This window comes from Carcharodon carcharias, chromosome 8 (assembly GCF_017639515.1).
Source record: "Carcharodon carcharias isolate sCarCar2 chromosome 8, sCarCar2.pri, whole genome shotgun sequence".
Taxonomy (NCBI): Eukaryota; Metazoa; Chordata; class Chondrichthyes; order Lamniformes; family Lamnidae; genus Carcharodon; species Carcharodon carcharias.
This window is the reverse complement of record NC_054474.1, coordinates 175178395-175192933: the sequence shown is the minus strand read 5'-3', so window position 1 is coordinate 175192933 and position 14539 is coordinate 175178395.

Here is a 14539-nt window from a genome sequence, read left to right as displayed (position 1 = left end):
ATCATGGTGATGGATAATCAGCAGGAATAAGAAGGTGCACTGTATCCTGACTACAAATATAGCTGTGAAAAGAGTGTCATCCTAAAGGATTTATGACTCTGATTAACAGAAACAATGACCACTGAATTTCTGCAGCTTTGGATCCCAATCAAAATGCATGTGTTTTGTATAACCTGAGGTAAAAGACAGTGCTGCCCTCTTTGAAAGGAAGCCAGGTCTCTAACATGTTAAACAGACAAATTCATTAACTATGTCAGACAGTTGTGAAGTTGCCATTTGGTAACCTATAAATACTTGGTTACAGCGTTAGCAACAACCTTAAACCTTTGAATGACCAAAGTACTCATTTGGACTACTCAGCTTATACAGATTTTTTTTCAGATCAAGAATATTGCTGTAAAAATCAAATGGTGCAATTTATTCTGAAAAGTGCTTAAAAGGAGCGGGTTGTTTGAGAAGGGTCAATCAATAGCTACCCCACCTTTTGTTGCTATTAAGCACATTTATGTTAGGTACAACATGGTTAGATATGGAGGAAAGCCTTCTCTACTTTGCTCCAAATTATAAGCCTTGACATCAGCCTCAGGAGTGTATTCCTGGTTTATGCATTAGCAACTCGCTGCTTATGTAAGTGAGATTGCCAATTTAGCGTCAAACTGTGCATTTGCACCTATTAATACCCGCCTTCAGTTGTATCTGATACTCTTGTATAAGGCTGAGAGACAGGAAACCTTTATTCTTGACCAGGTTCAGAACCAAGTTACAGTAATGAAAAACATTATTCAGGTAATTTGTTAATTTCCCATCAATGATTTTAAAAGAATTTGCATAACCATTACTGAACTGAAATTATTCATTGCCGAGTTCGCTGGTGAAATACACTCATGTATAATAAACTCAAAATCAATTAACAAATCCATTTATTTTTCTTGTCGCAAACTATATCTTAAAATAATTGTATTATAGCATAAAGCAAGAATGCATTGCTAAGGTAATCATGCCACACAGGATTCTTTTTTCAATTTTCAGCTACCCTGTCCAACAGATGCTGTCCATATAAAGGAGAAATGAAAAGCGTGTTATTGATTTAATGCTATTTTTATAGGTTATATGGTTTAATAGGTTATATATAGGTTATATATAGGTTATATGGTTTAATAGGTTATATATAGGTTATATGGTTTAATAGGTTATATATAGGTTATATATAAGTTATATGGTTTAATAGGTTATATATAGGTTATATATAGGTTATATGGTTTAAGCTCGACATCCATACCCCTCAATTGACTCTGTAAAGCGTTTGTGTCCTGTTTGTACCCTAAAAATGTGCTTATGTATTCCCTGAAAGGGGAGTGGACCTGTTGTGTTGTTTGAGATATAATGGTAGGTTGGAACCGTGTTAAGCTTGTGTGGCCTTGAGGACATGACCCCAAAACAGCTGGAATGACATCCAACAGAATGGCAGCTGGCAGGACCCGTCCATATTCAGACACTTCCTCAGTTCCCTGAAGGACTTGGCTGCAGTGGGAAGTTTTTTAGCCTTCATGAAAGGAGACTGTCACATTGGACTCTTCAACAACCAAGCCCCAGGGATTGGACACAGCGGAGTGACCCGCAGGACGTGAGTAAAGCCTGTTGCCACTGCTTCATATTAGCAGTCCCCCAATACATTTAATTCAGGTAGTGACAGCCTTGTGGGAGAAGGTGCTCAAGGTCTCTGAGGCACTGGTTACACTATTCATGAAAGAATATTGTCCACTGCTTGTTCCTATGCTGCTCTTGGGCTCCTGTACAGATAGTGGTGAAGATTAGACTTGCTCAATCATACTCTACATTTTTGTAAAGACCACCGGATACTGTGATTTTAGATGCAACTTGTTCTATCCTGCCTTCATGGAAGGCGGACTGAGAATTACACTAATGAGACAAAGCATGTTGACAAACTGGTTTATTTCATTTAAAATAAATGTATGAGCATATACAGTTTTCACAATGTGATTCAACCAATTGCTTATTGCTACATATTTTAAGAAAATCTAAAATACATGATTTTGTTATTACACTGACTTAGAGCTTCACTGGCCTTGGTTAATTAGCACTTGGCACCCTCCGTGGTGTGCTGTACTTGTTTACATCCAGCCCTGGAATCTTTCTATCTCAGTCCCTTAACAACTAGAGTCTCTGACTGCCTCAAACTACTTTTCCAGAGGGAGAGAGAAAAAAGCGCAGATTGTCATCTGCACCACCCACCCTCAACTCCGGGTGTTGGTGATCAGTAAGTAGGCTGAGCTGCTAAAGATGAATAAACAAGAAAACACTTCCTTTGCATGAAACCTTATGGCAACTGAATTTCTAAAGCCCCTTCTAAGTGCAATGAATGAGAACCGTGTGCAAACTGCTGGGCGCTGAACACAATGACTTCAGTTCTTAATTAGTACCCAAAATTGCCCCCAGTTTTAAGTCAAAAACTAATGCACTTCTGGGAGTTAACCATTTTTGTAACTTTATAGCAATATCACATCATGGCTCATAATTATCTTCATATCTGTTTATACTACTACTTGCCCCAGGTCAGCTATTTTTTCACTAGATATTAGGCCATCATTAAATAAATTATTTATGGTGAGTGTGCAATATTTTTACTATTGAAACCTCTGAATTTTTTCAAATGTATGCACAGAAACTAATTCTGTTCTCCATAAGAGAAATTATAGTCTGGGATGGAACTAAATCAGTATAATTGTTGGCAACAGCTTTGATTATATGAACATTCCATTATTCCATTACTATTGGGAATGATCCTTTCTGTTTCTGAATGCTATGGAATCTTCTGATGGAGTGCTGAAAGTTCAGGGGCCTTCATGAGTACAGAGGGAATTATTCCTGACCTTAAACAGCTTTAGTATATATAAAGAAGCCAAAACATATTGAAAGTTGGCAAAAATATTGCTAACCAAGAAAGAATCACAGGGCACAATAGATTCAGAACCATGCAGGCAAACTTTCTCCAAGAGGACATTTATTCCAGATGTTAATTGAAGTTGGAGTTAGCTGTCCCTGAATAAACTGACACCTAGCATCCTCTGTTATGGGCTATACTTGCTCATATCTATGTCTGGGCTCTCACGATCTCTCTTTCACTTAACAACGAGAGAGAAATAGTTCTTTGTGCTATTGACTGCTTTTCCAGAGGGAGAGAGAGAAATTTGTAATTGCTCACTTTAAAATGTAAATTCCATATAACAAAATAACTGTTTTGCTACAATAATGGTAACGGCTGTAAAACTGAAAAGAAATTTCAAACATTAACAAAAATGCAACTTTACGGAAATAAACATCATTTACTCAAAGCCTTAAAATAGTCAGTATTTTACTTCTGTACATAAATCACATGCTATCCTGCACTTTTGACATTTATTAGCATCAGTTTCATAAAGTACAGTTAAGTTAATGCATGACATATGAACTGCACTGTTTGAAATGAGTGTAGTGCTGTGTCATGATTGACGCATTTGAGAGTCCAGAAATGCGAAGATAATTATGAGCCATACACTAATGAATGGAAGCTTGATTGCAGCACCATCCATCAGAAATTATGGTTCTGTACTCATTGTTATGCAATTATATTCAAAAGGCTGCATACTAATATCATGTCATTTTGCAAAGATCAAATTCTTTCAGAAATGGTGAAGCTGGTAGATGTTACTAGACTTTTCATAGATTGAAAACATTCACAGTACACAAAAGACGCTTTTATGAGTTCTCATTTATCCAGCAGATCTTTGCCTAAGATTTTTCAAATCAAGCAGAGTGTAGATTTAAAGGAACTGCCCAATTTTGCTTGGCGTAAATTCTAATTGCTTTTAACATAGCAGTTAAGTGCAAAATAAGAATACATTTTTACATATAAATCTTTGTTTATTAATTTTCAGTTCAAGCTGTAACTGTTTCAGGTCTCATACATTCAATGACTTTAAAGTAAAAGGCTAGTGGAATATGTATTTCGCATGTATAGTAATTATATATTTATACAACCAAATTATCCAAATTATATTTTTAGAAGAAACACTATGTGAAATGAAATTAAAAGCATGAACATCATTCTTGCTTTCTAAATCTACACAACAGTTTTAATGATTCGTCCAATGAATACACATAGAACATTGAGGTTCCTATTGCTGGCAAGTATTGATGAGGTTTCAACCATTGAACTAAGGTCATGATCCCATAATTCTATCTCTTCTACTCTTAATGTGCAAATGCAGCAAGCTCTGGACAATATCCTGGTTTGGGCTGACAAGTGGTAAGTAACATTCACGCCACACAAGTGCCAGGTAATGACCGTCTCCAACAAGAGAGAATCTAACCATTGCCCCATGACATTCAATGGCATTACCACGAATCACCCACTATCAACATTTTGGGGGTTTCCATTGACCAGAAACTGAACTGAACTAGCCATATAAATACTGTGGCTAAAACAGCAGGTCAGAGGCTAGGAATCTGCAGCGAGTAACTCACTTCCTGACTCCCCATTTACAAGGCACAAGTCAAGAGTGTGATGGAATACTCTCCACTTACCTGGATGAGTGCAGCTCCAACAACACTCAAGAAGCTTGACACCATCCAGGACGAAGCAGCTTGATTGGCACCACATCCACAAACATTCACTCCCTCCACCACTGACACACAGTGGCACAGTGTGTACCAACTACAAGATGCACTGCAGCAACTCACCATGGCACCTTCTAAACCCACAACCACTACCATCTAGAAAAACAAGGGCAACAGACACATGGGAACACCCACTACCTGGAAGTTCCCCTTCAAACCGCTCACCATCCTGATTTGGAAATATATCACTGTTCCTTCACTGTCGCTAGGTCAAAATCCTGGAACTCACTCCATAACAGCAATATGAGTGTACCTACACCACATGGACTGCAATGGTTCAAGAAAGCAGCTCACCACCACCTTCTCAAGGGCAACTAGGGATGGACAATAAATGCTGGCCCAGCCAGTGAGGCCCACATTCCATGAATGAATCAAAAAAATTGACTACTACAGTTCATCTGGTCACAAAATGACTTAAATGAAATTATGAGCAAGTATAATGGCTAAGAAAGCTATAAATGTTCACTGTTGACTTACCCATTATAATTTAGAAGCAGTGATTAAAACCCCATGAAGCCCAGTAACAACCTCCATCAACCTCCAACCTAATCATTTGTAAGGATTTAGGTGATATTCTAGGACCCGGTAGAACACTTAACATTTGTCAATTCATCTTTGGTGTGATATCTGGCACCCTTCCATGCACTACTCTTCAATACGCTTAACTTTTGAAGTGGTATTTAAAACTGTAGTTCGCCAAATGCATACAGCTCTTTTGTTTGGGTGCCTTGTTTTCACTGGAAATAAACATTCTTTTCAATGTTCATCTGTCTCAGCCACCAATAATTCCACCTTATCATCCTTCCTGAGCCTTTCCTTCCTTTCCTCTTCTGTCCCCACCTTTTCCCCCTTTGAACACGTACTTACAGCAAGGCAACTTTATTTTTGAGGATATTTTCTGCAGGCTGCCTACGGCAGTATGAATCCTGTTCTCCTGTGGAAAATTTATTGCATTGTGTATGTCTCTCTTTTCCAATATTATCAGTATCATTATTCTACAATATACATCTTCTTTCAACATACTTCACAGTGGAACTGACAGAGGCCTAAATGCTAGCTGCCTGACCAATTCATAGGAGAGTAATATTTAGTGCAGGGGACCCATGATGAGTGGAAACATTTTTGAACATTGGGGAAATAATAATAATATATTTATGACTGGTTATATGTTGCCACATTACCATGGATTAAGGCAGTCATGTCAGAATGAGTAAAATGAGACCTCAGGGAATACAGGATGTGTAGTGAAAGGATTATATCAAAGGTCAGGGTAAATTGAGTCATCCATGGACAATGACCCTGATAAGTTTGTTCATGGATTTAATTAATGTAATCAGAATGGTTAGTTAATGTTCTACAAATATGATAATGTAATCAGAGGCCAATTCATTATATTCTTTATAATGGTATTGACACAAATGCTGGGTGTGAAAATATTGAAATGTGTTTTGCTGGTTGAATTCAGTAAATTGAAGATAACTAAGGAGTTTTAACCTAGGAAAAAATTAGGATAAAAGAGCAATATTGAATTTTCAAAACAGTTTTATTGAATTAATATAGAAATAAAGATTTTAATTATGTAAGCAACAAATATGATATTAAATTGGTTCAATTGACCTATTTTGTCACACATTTGAATATAAAAATACATTAAAAACAGTGTGCCATTGATAGAATTAAAAGGGGAAATATTGACACAATCTCTGCAATGGTTGACTGGGAATCTGAATGGATTGAGCGTAAGGTGTGCTCTCTATGTGATTTACACAATTAGAACTGAATGATTGATTCTGCTACAGTTAGTGCCATTCACAGTCAATGGGTACAAAGCCTAGATTATGATTCATAAGTGGGCTGATCAATGACTAGTGTCAAGTACTGAACAAAGCAGGAAAAAATAATTCACAGAATCACAGTGCAGAAGAGGCCCTTTGGCCCATCGAGTCTGCACCAACACGTGAGAAACATCTGACCTACCTACCTAATCCCATTTACCAGCACTTGGCCCATAGCCTTGAATGTTATGACTTGCCAAGTGCTCATCCAGGTACTTTTTAAAGGATGTGAGGCAACCCGCCTCCACCACCCTCCCAGGCAGCACATTCCAGACCGTCACCACCCTCTGGGTAAAAAAGTTTTTCCTCACATCCCCCCTAAACCTCCTGCCCCTCACCTTGAACTTATGTCCCCTCGTGACTGACCCTTCAACTAAGGAGAACAACTGTTCTCTATTCACCCTGTCCATGCCCCTCATAATCTTGTACACCTTGATCAGGTCACCCCTCAGTCTTCTTTGCTCCAACGAAAACAACCCAAATCTATCCAATCTCTCTTCATAACTTATATGTTTCATCCCAGCCAACATCCTGGTGAATCTCCTCTGCACCCCCTCCAGTGCAATCACATCCTTCCCATAATGTGACGACCAGAAATGCACACAGTACTCCAGCTGTGGCCTCATCAAGGTTCTATACAACTCCAACATGATCTCCCTACATTTGTAATCTATGCCTCGATTGATAAAGGCAAGTGTCCCATATGCCTTTTTCACCACCCCACTAACATGTCCCTCTGCCTTCAGAGATCTATGGATACACACGCCAAGGTCCCTTTGTTCCTCAGAACTTCCTAGTGTCATGCCGTTCATTGAATACTTCCTTGTCAAAATACTCCTTCCAAAGTATATCACCTCACACTTTTCAGGGTTAAATTCCATCTGCCACTTATCTGCCCATTTGACCATCCCGTCTATATCTTCCTGTAGCCCAAGACACTCAACCTCACTGTTAACCACCCGGCCAATCTTTATGTCATCCGCAAACTTATTAATCCTAAGCCCCCACATAGTCATCTATGTCGTTTATATAAATGACGAATAATAGGGGACCGAGCACAGATCCCTGTGGTACGCCACTGGACACTGGCTTCCAGTCACTAAAGTATCCTTCTGTCATCACTCTCTGTCTCCTACAACTCAGCCAATTATGAATCCACCTTATCAAATTACCCTGTATCCCCTGTGCATTTGCCTTCTTTATAAGTCTCCCATGTGGGACCTTGTCAAAGGCTTTGCTGAAATCCATATAAACTACATCAACAACACTACCCTCATCTACACATCTGGTCACCTCCTCAAAACATTCAATCAAATTTGTTAGGCATGACCTCCCTCTGACAAAGCCATGCTGACTATCCCTGATCAAACCTTGCCTCTCCAAGTGGAGATAGATACTCTCCTTCAGAATTTTCTCCAATAGTTTCCCTACCACTGATGTGAGACTCACTGGCTGTAGTTCCCTGGCTTATCTCTACAACCCTTCTTAAATAGCGGAACCACATTAGCTGCTCTCCAGTCCTCTGGCACCTCCCCCGTGGCCAGAGAGGAATTAAAAATTTGGGTCAGAGCCCCTGCGATCTCCTCCCTTGTCTCCCTCAGCAGTCTGGGACACAAATAACCTGGACCTGGAGATTTGTCCACTTTTAAGCCTGCCAACACCTCCAATATCTTGTCATTCCCTATATCACTATGCTCAAGAACCTCGCAGACTCTCTCCCTGAGTTCGATACCTTCATCCTCATTCTCTTGGGTGAAGATGGATGTGAAGTATTTGTTCAATGCTCTACCAATGTCCTCTGGCTCCACCCATAGATTGCCCTCTTGGTCCCTAATGGGCCCTACTCTTTCCCTGGTTATCCTCTTACTATTGATGGACTTATAGAATGTCTTGGGATTTTCCCTACTGTAATGTTTTGACATAAGGTGTCCGTGACTGGTGGCAAAATAGCTGAGGGTAAAGTTAAAGACTTGACTCAGCCGCTGCAAGGCAATGACTAACAAAGCAATGAAAGTCTTAACTATACATATATGGTCATTGTTTCATGTTTAAAGACAGCAGTACTTTTCAGTGTCTGTCTCAATGAGAGGTCTTTATTGAACTACCTGATGTCTGCTTACAGAGAGACAGCCTCGTGGCTATGGAAAGCCGGATGTGACATCAGACTGATTACACTTCAAAAGCCAAACATTCCGCCTTTTCATATTGAACAAAAGATACAAACATCCTGCTTTTCTTGCCAACAGAAGATACATATGCACGCACGATCCTGTGTGACTGTGAGTTACCCAAGTTACCTACTATACCCCCACCGTTCTCATGCATTAATAACTGTTTGTTTTACTAGTTAGTCACTGCACATGCATTGCACCCATAGGGCAGAAACGTCCCAGCTTTGCACAAAGTGCAGTAGCGGGTAGGAGAAAGGAATTTTTACCCGCCAACTGCAATGGAGGGGTTTTCAAGGCATATCGTCCCATTCCCAGCCTCAAGAATAATGCATTTCCAGGAATCCTGCTGGATCGCTGGTGGGGCAGCCTCTGATTCTCCCACCCCACCATCATCCCAGACCTTCAGTATTCCAGGCATGTTATGACACCACAGATGGTAAATGCCAAGCTACCCAAATCCCAAAGGGAAATTTGAAACATCTGCCACAACTGTTTTGAAATTTGTATTTTTATTTTGAGATGCATGCCTTGAATTCAGTAGTAATGAGTCCACCAAGACTTAGAGGTATTTTACAACACTAAACTAAACATTATTAATAAAAGAAAAGATTTTAAGCACATACATATGTCTACAAATTACTACTATAATAACTCTTAAATCCCCTAATTAATCTGACTCCCAGTAACACCTCTGTTTAAGGTAACAGGAAAACAACATAGATTTCAACAGACCCAGGCAAAGCACACAATGCCCTGGACAGGGAGATTCAAAGTGAGATTTCTTAACTTCGGTTCCTGTAGACAGCAACTTGATGCCCAGAGGCTGGAGGCTTTTCACACTTGTGTTAGATCTTAGAATGCATTCCCCCTTTAATATAACCTCATCTCCTTTATACATGTTTCTTACTTTTAATGCAAATTCCATTGTTCCCATATGTTTCGCAATTTTACTTTTCTCATAATATAAATCTTTTCATGGTACTAATTTTATCAGTGACCTTTAGGAAAAATAAACACACTGTTGGGCTTAGCTTCTTATGACTAGGTGTAACACCTTACCATCTCTTTAAAATTCACTGTCATGGTTTATCTGAAAATGCTAATGTTCCTCATGCCTCACATTCTAAAACTTCAACCACGTTTACATATTTAGCATTTCAAACATAAGCTCCTGCCGAGCTATCTCCAATTCAATTAAATTCCACACACACCCACACACACACAGAAACTAATCCAAACCCCACTATTATAATAAATCACAATAGTATAATGAAAATTATTATATTTTCATAACAGGGGACCATATTTAAAGTGAGCCTCTGCACAGAGCTAGCACTTTCTAAGGGACCATAAGCTGCTGCAAAGTCATGGCTGCCAAAGGGAGGAAACATTCTGTCCCCATGTTTAGTGACACCTCCCTCGGGCACTGACTAGACGCTGTGGAGTGCCGTAAATCCTTTGACCCCCGGTCCCAGTGAAGACCAGCAAGCAAGGTGACAAAACCACCATGGGAGGTGGTGGCTGCGGTGGTCAGTGCCAATATCCTGCAAAAAGGGACAACCACCAAGTGCTGAAAGAGGACGAATGACCTGTTCCATTCCACCAGGGTAAGTCACTCCTCATCACTCTCAACTCACAGTCTCACAAACCCATCACACATCCTCAGGGATCTCACTCACTGCCAGTTCAAGTGACATAACCATTCACTTTCTCACACACACATTCATTGGCCTCATCACATCTATGATGGCCCTCACCACCCACACAGGCCATGCATTCTACTCATCTTACATGGCAAGCCTCCTGCTTACACTGTCTCTATCTCTATTCACGCAGGAGAAGCAGGCACACAACAAGAGGGAGAGGTCGCAGACCGGTGGAGAAATGCCTGACATCAAGGTCCTCACAGACTTTGAAAATAGAGTCACCCAGCTGGCCAGCGATGATCTGGACTATTCTTGTGCTGATGGTGAGGTCAGCGGCGCTCAACCAATTGAGTATCCAACCGTGCAACATGCATCAGACAACCATGCTGTGAGTCAGTTCCCTTGTTCTGCAATCCTCTGCCAGGCACTAATTATCTCTCCTGGCTTTCACAGGCACATCTGGGAAACAGCCGAGGGGGTCCATGAGCCAGGCCCTCAACTCAAACCCCAAAGACACCTTGGAAGAAAAATCTGATGACACCCTAACTGAAGAGCGGTCCTGGCGCTCACCCACACCCTCCACCAGCACAGAGACACACACCTTGGTGGGACCTTGTTCTAGAGTAGCCTTGGGGCCACAATCTGATCCACAGCAGGCGGCAGCATCAGAGACTTTACAGGTTTCTGGCACTCAGAGGACTGCTGGAGGCCAGAAACCTGCTGAGTCTGAGTCAGATGATGAGTCTCTGGACTCAGTCGTGTCACAGTGGCTGGAGCTGCAAAGGCAAGCTCGGGAGCATCAGGAAGGGATGTCCGCTGCACTCCTCAGATTGCAAGACATGATGGAGGAACCCATCTGCTCTAGACTGAGGTGATAGCACTGGCATGCCAACGCACCGAAGTCTGCACTGGTAGGAAAGCAGCCACCATGGAGACCTTGGTCCAGGGTTTGTTCCTGTAATGCTGAGCGGGCTAAACTCCACCACTGAGGGTATGCTCGGTGCTATCAGCCACACAGGAGCCAAACGTTCATAGATGTAAGGTGAGGCTGTCAGGACTGTCCTCACTGCATCTCGCCATCATCCTTCACGAATCTTGTGGCTCCCACGCACACCAACCTCATCTGGCCAGTGTGTTGTCTTCATCGCCTTCGAGGACCTCATCATCATTATCCTCTTTGACATCCTCCTCATCGGAGGATATATGCAACTCCTCCATCTCCTCCTCAGCCAGCTCCTCCTCCTGTTGCAGCACCAGGTTGTGGAGTGCGCAGCAATGATGATGTGTGACACCCTCTGGGGACTGTATTGCAGTCTCCACTGGACCTGTTGCGGCACCGGAACCTCATGTTCAAAATGCCTATCGTTCATTCCACCAAAGTCCAACTCATGGAATGAACTTTGTTATAGCGTCGCTCTGCTGCAGTCTGAGGCTGCCGCACGGGTCTCAACTGCCACCTCCTCTGTGGGTGGCCCTTGTTCCCCAGGAGCCAACCCTGAAGCCTCTCTGGACCCCGGCACCTGAGACCTACTAAGGATGTAGGAGTCATGGACGCTCCTTGGGAATTGTGTGGAGACTTGTGGGATGTATTTGCGGTGGTCATATACTAGCTGAACATTCAGTTAGTGGAAGCCCTTGTGGTTGATATAGTTGACTGCTTGTTGCCACAGAGATTTAAGCGCCAGGTGAGTGCAGTCAATGGGACCCTGCACCTGTGGAAAACCAGAGCTCTGCACAAATCCCAGCGCTCTATCATCCTGGCTTTCCTGATCCCAGGCGAAATATACAAAATTCTGTGCCTTTGTGAAGGTGGTGTCCATGACTTCCTGGATACACTTGTGGGTGGAGGCTTGTGAGATCCCACACTGCTCACCTGTGGAGCCCTGGAAGAAGCCACTGGCATAACAATTGAGCGCCGCGGTCACTTTCACGGCCACTGGCAGTGGATGCCATCCATGTCCCCGTGGCGCCAAATCCTGAAGCAGGTGGCATATGTGACCGACCAGTTCCCTAGACATGCGCAGTCTTTGGAAACACTGGTTCTCCGTCATCTGCAGGAATGACAGGCAATGTCCGTAGACCCTGGGTCTAGTGATGTGCCTACGAGCGACAGCTCACTGCGGATCTTCAGCTGTATGTGCAACAGGCCCTGCAACCCTTTCACCTAGAGGGAGGTGCTCCTCCTTTTGCCGAGCCAGGTGCCTCTGCTGCTCTCTTCTCCTTTTCCTCTGCTTTCTGTAAGCAATGAGGCATCCCGCTAAATCACCAGGCTCCATGCTCCTGATATCCTGACGTTCTCCTCCTGCAGGATCAAAAAGAGACGCATGGGTTAACATGGGTGTACTAAGAACCTCTCTTGGTTAAGTCAGAAGGCCCCTTCACACATGCTGGAGAGTGCTGGCCGCCACTTGGATGGTCAGTGTGTAGCGCGTTCATTGGCTGTCCAAAACCCCACCCACCCCCGCCCCATTCCAATTGGCCGATTGGCGGCAGCTTTGCCCATTGGACTGCAGGCTGTGCTCTGAGCTCAGGTACAGGCATTCTCCTAACCCACACTGCAAGGCTGCACTGTTAGCTTGAACCATGGGGGAGACTGATCCAAACCTGAATGATGACATTGCAAGGGGCTGTGAACATCTCCACCAGTGACTGCTCCATGGCCAGCTTTAATGAGGAGATTGTACAACTTGTCCAGTCGGCCAATTCTTCTGCTGCCCCTTAAAAGGCACATTAATTTACAGCCTGCCCCCCAAGGGTTGAAAGGTTCTGGAGCGTTTGGTGCCAAATTCATGCTTTTACGTAGCTTGAGTGGACAGAAAAGCTTCAGAGGTCTGACTCCCAGCAGGTCAATGGAGCTGCAGCTGACCGGTCTCCGCTATGGAAGAATGCTCACTTTTGACAAGCTTTCCCGAACGCGTGGCCACTTCCCTCACTCTCCACCCCCCCCCACCCCGCCCCGCACCTCCAGCATGTGCTTCAGTGTTTCCTTCAGTCTGTGCTGCCTTCGCCTCCAACCCCACACCCCCCCTCCCCCCCCAATCCCCCCACCCCCCCCACAACCTGACCTGCATTCCAGCCCTTGCCCAGGCACCGCACCAAAAGCCAGCTGGGAGAAAGCGACTTACCTGGGCCCCCTGCGAATGCCCAGCGCCTCATCCTTGATGTCCTGTGGGTGATGCTCCTCGATCGTTGCACGAGGTTGTGCACACTCACCTCTGAGTTCCCCTCGGAGTTCAGCCCGCCAGGTTCACACCTTTTAAAGCTGCGGAGCAAGCTGCTCTGCAGTCACACCCGACATGGGCGGTAAATTTGACATGGGCGGGGGGGGTGTGATTCTGGCCAGGAGGGCATATAATTAGCTGCAAAGGTATTAAAATGACACCCCTGATGTGCAGCGACAGGAAACATGGCCATTGGTGGGTGGAGCGGATGATCACAAACTGGTTTCACGATGGGGTAAAACCGATTTTTGGCCATGTCACCCCCGCTCGCCATGACGCCCGATGCCAATGGAAAATTCCGGCCATAGTCTTTATTACCATGCAGATCTCTTAAAGGAACGAGTGTGCACCGACATTAACTGTTTGGCAGGGTGATTCTCCTTGTCCAGAGACTGTCATGCCCATAGCCCTTGTTACCTTGGTGACTGTTGTTGGTCCATTGCTGTAGTTGGAGACACATGGATATCTGTGATTGTTGGTAGCTCTGTACTCAGTACAACAGGTGAGATCCCTTCTCCCCGACTGCCTGATTGCTGTAAATGAACAGTTTCGTGAGTTGATCGTATATATCTGCTGTTGCACCGGTATATTTGGTCGTTCACTTCCACCACGTACAATCGAGATGATGATTTCTCTACACATGTCCCAAGTATACGTGTGGGCTGACTCCTGTTGAGAGTGTTGAGGGTTTGTACTCTGACTGGCTCTTGATGGTTTCCCATGACTACATTTTGATTCTTCAACGAGCCTTTCAAGGTCACAATTTCTTTGGTTGCCTTTTCTGCCTGCTGTTTAGCCTGGCTGTACGGCTGGTTGAGTTTTTTCAACTCCTGCTTTGAGTTGGCAACAGTGGAACTGAGGGTCATTATTTCCTCCTGATACCTTTGCGTTTTCCCTGAAATTTGTTTGTTCAGATTCTGTACGGCTGGGCTCATGGAAGGCTTCAGTTTATCGTGTGTTTTCAATGGTACATCCTCGCTGGAATCTTG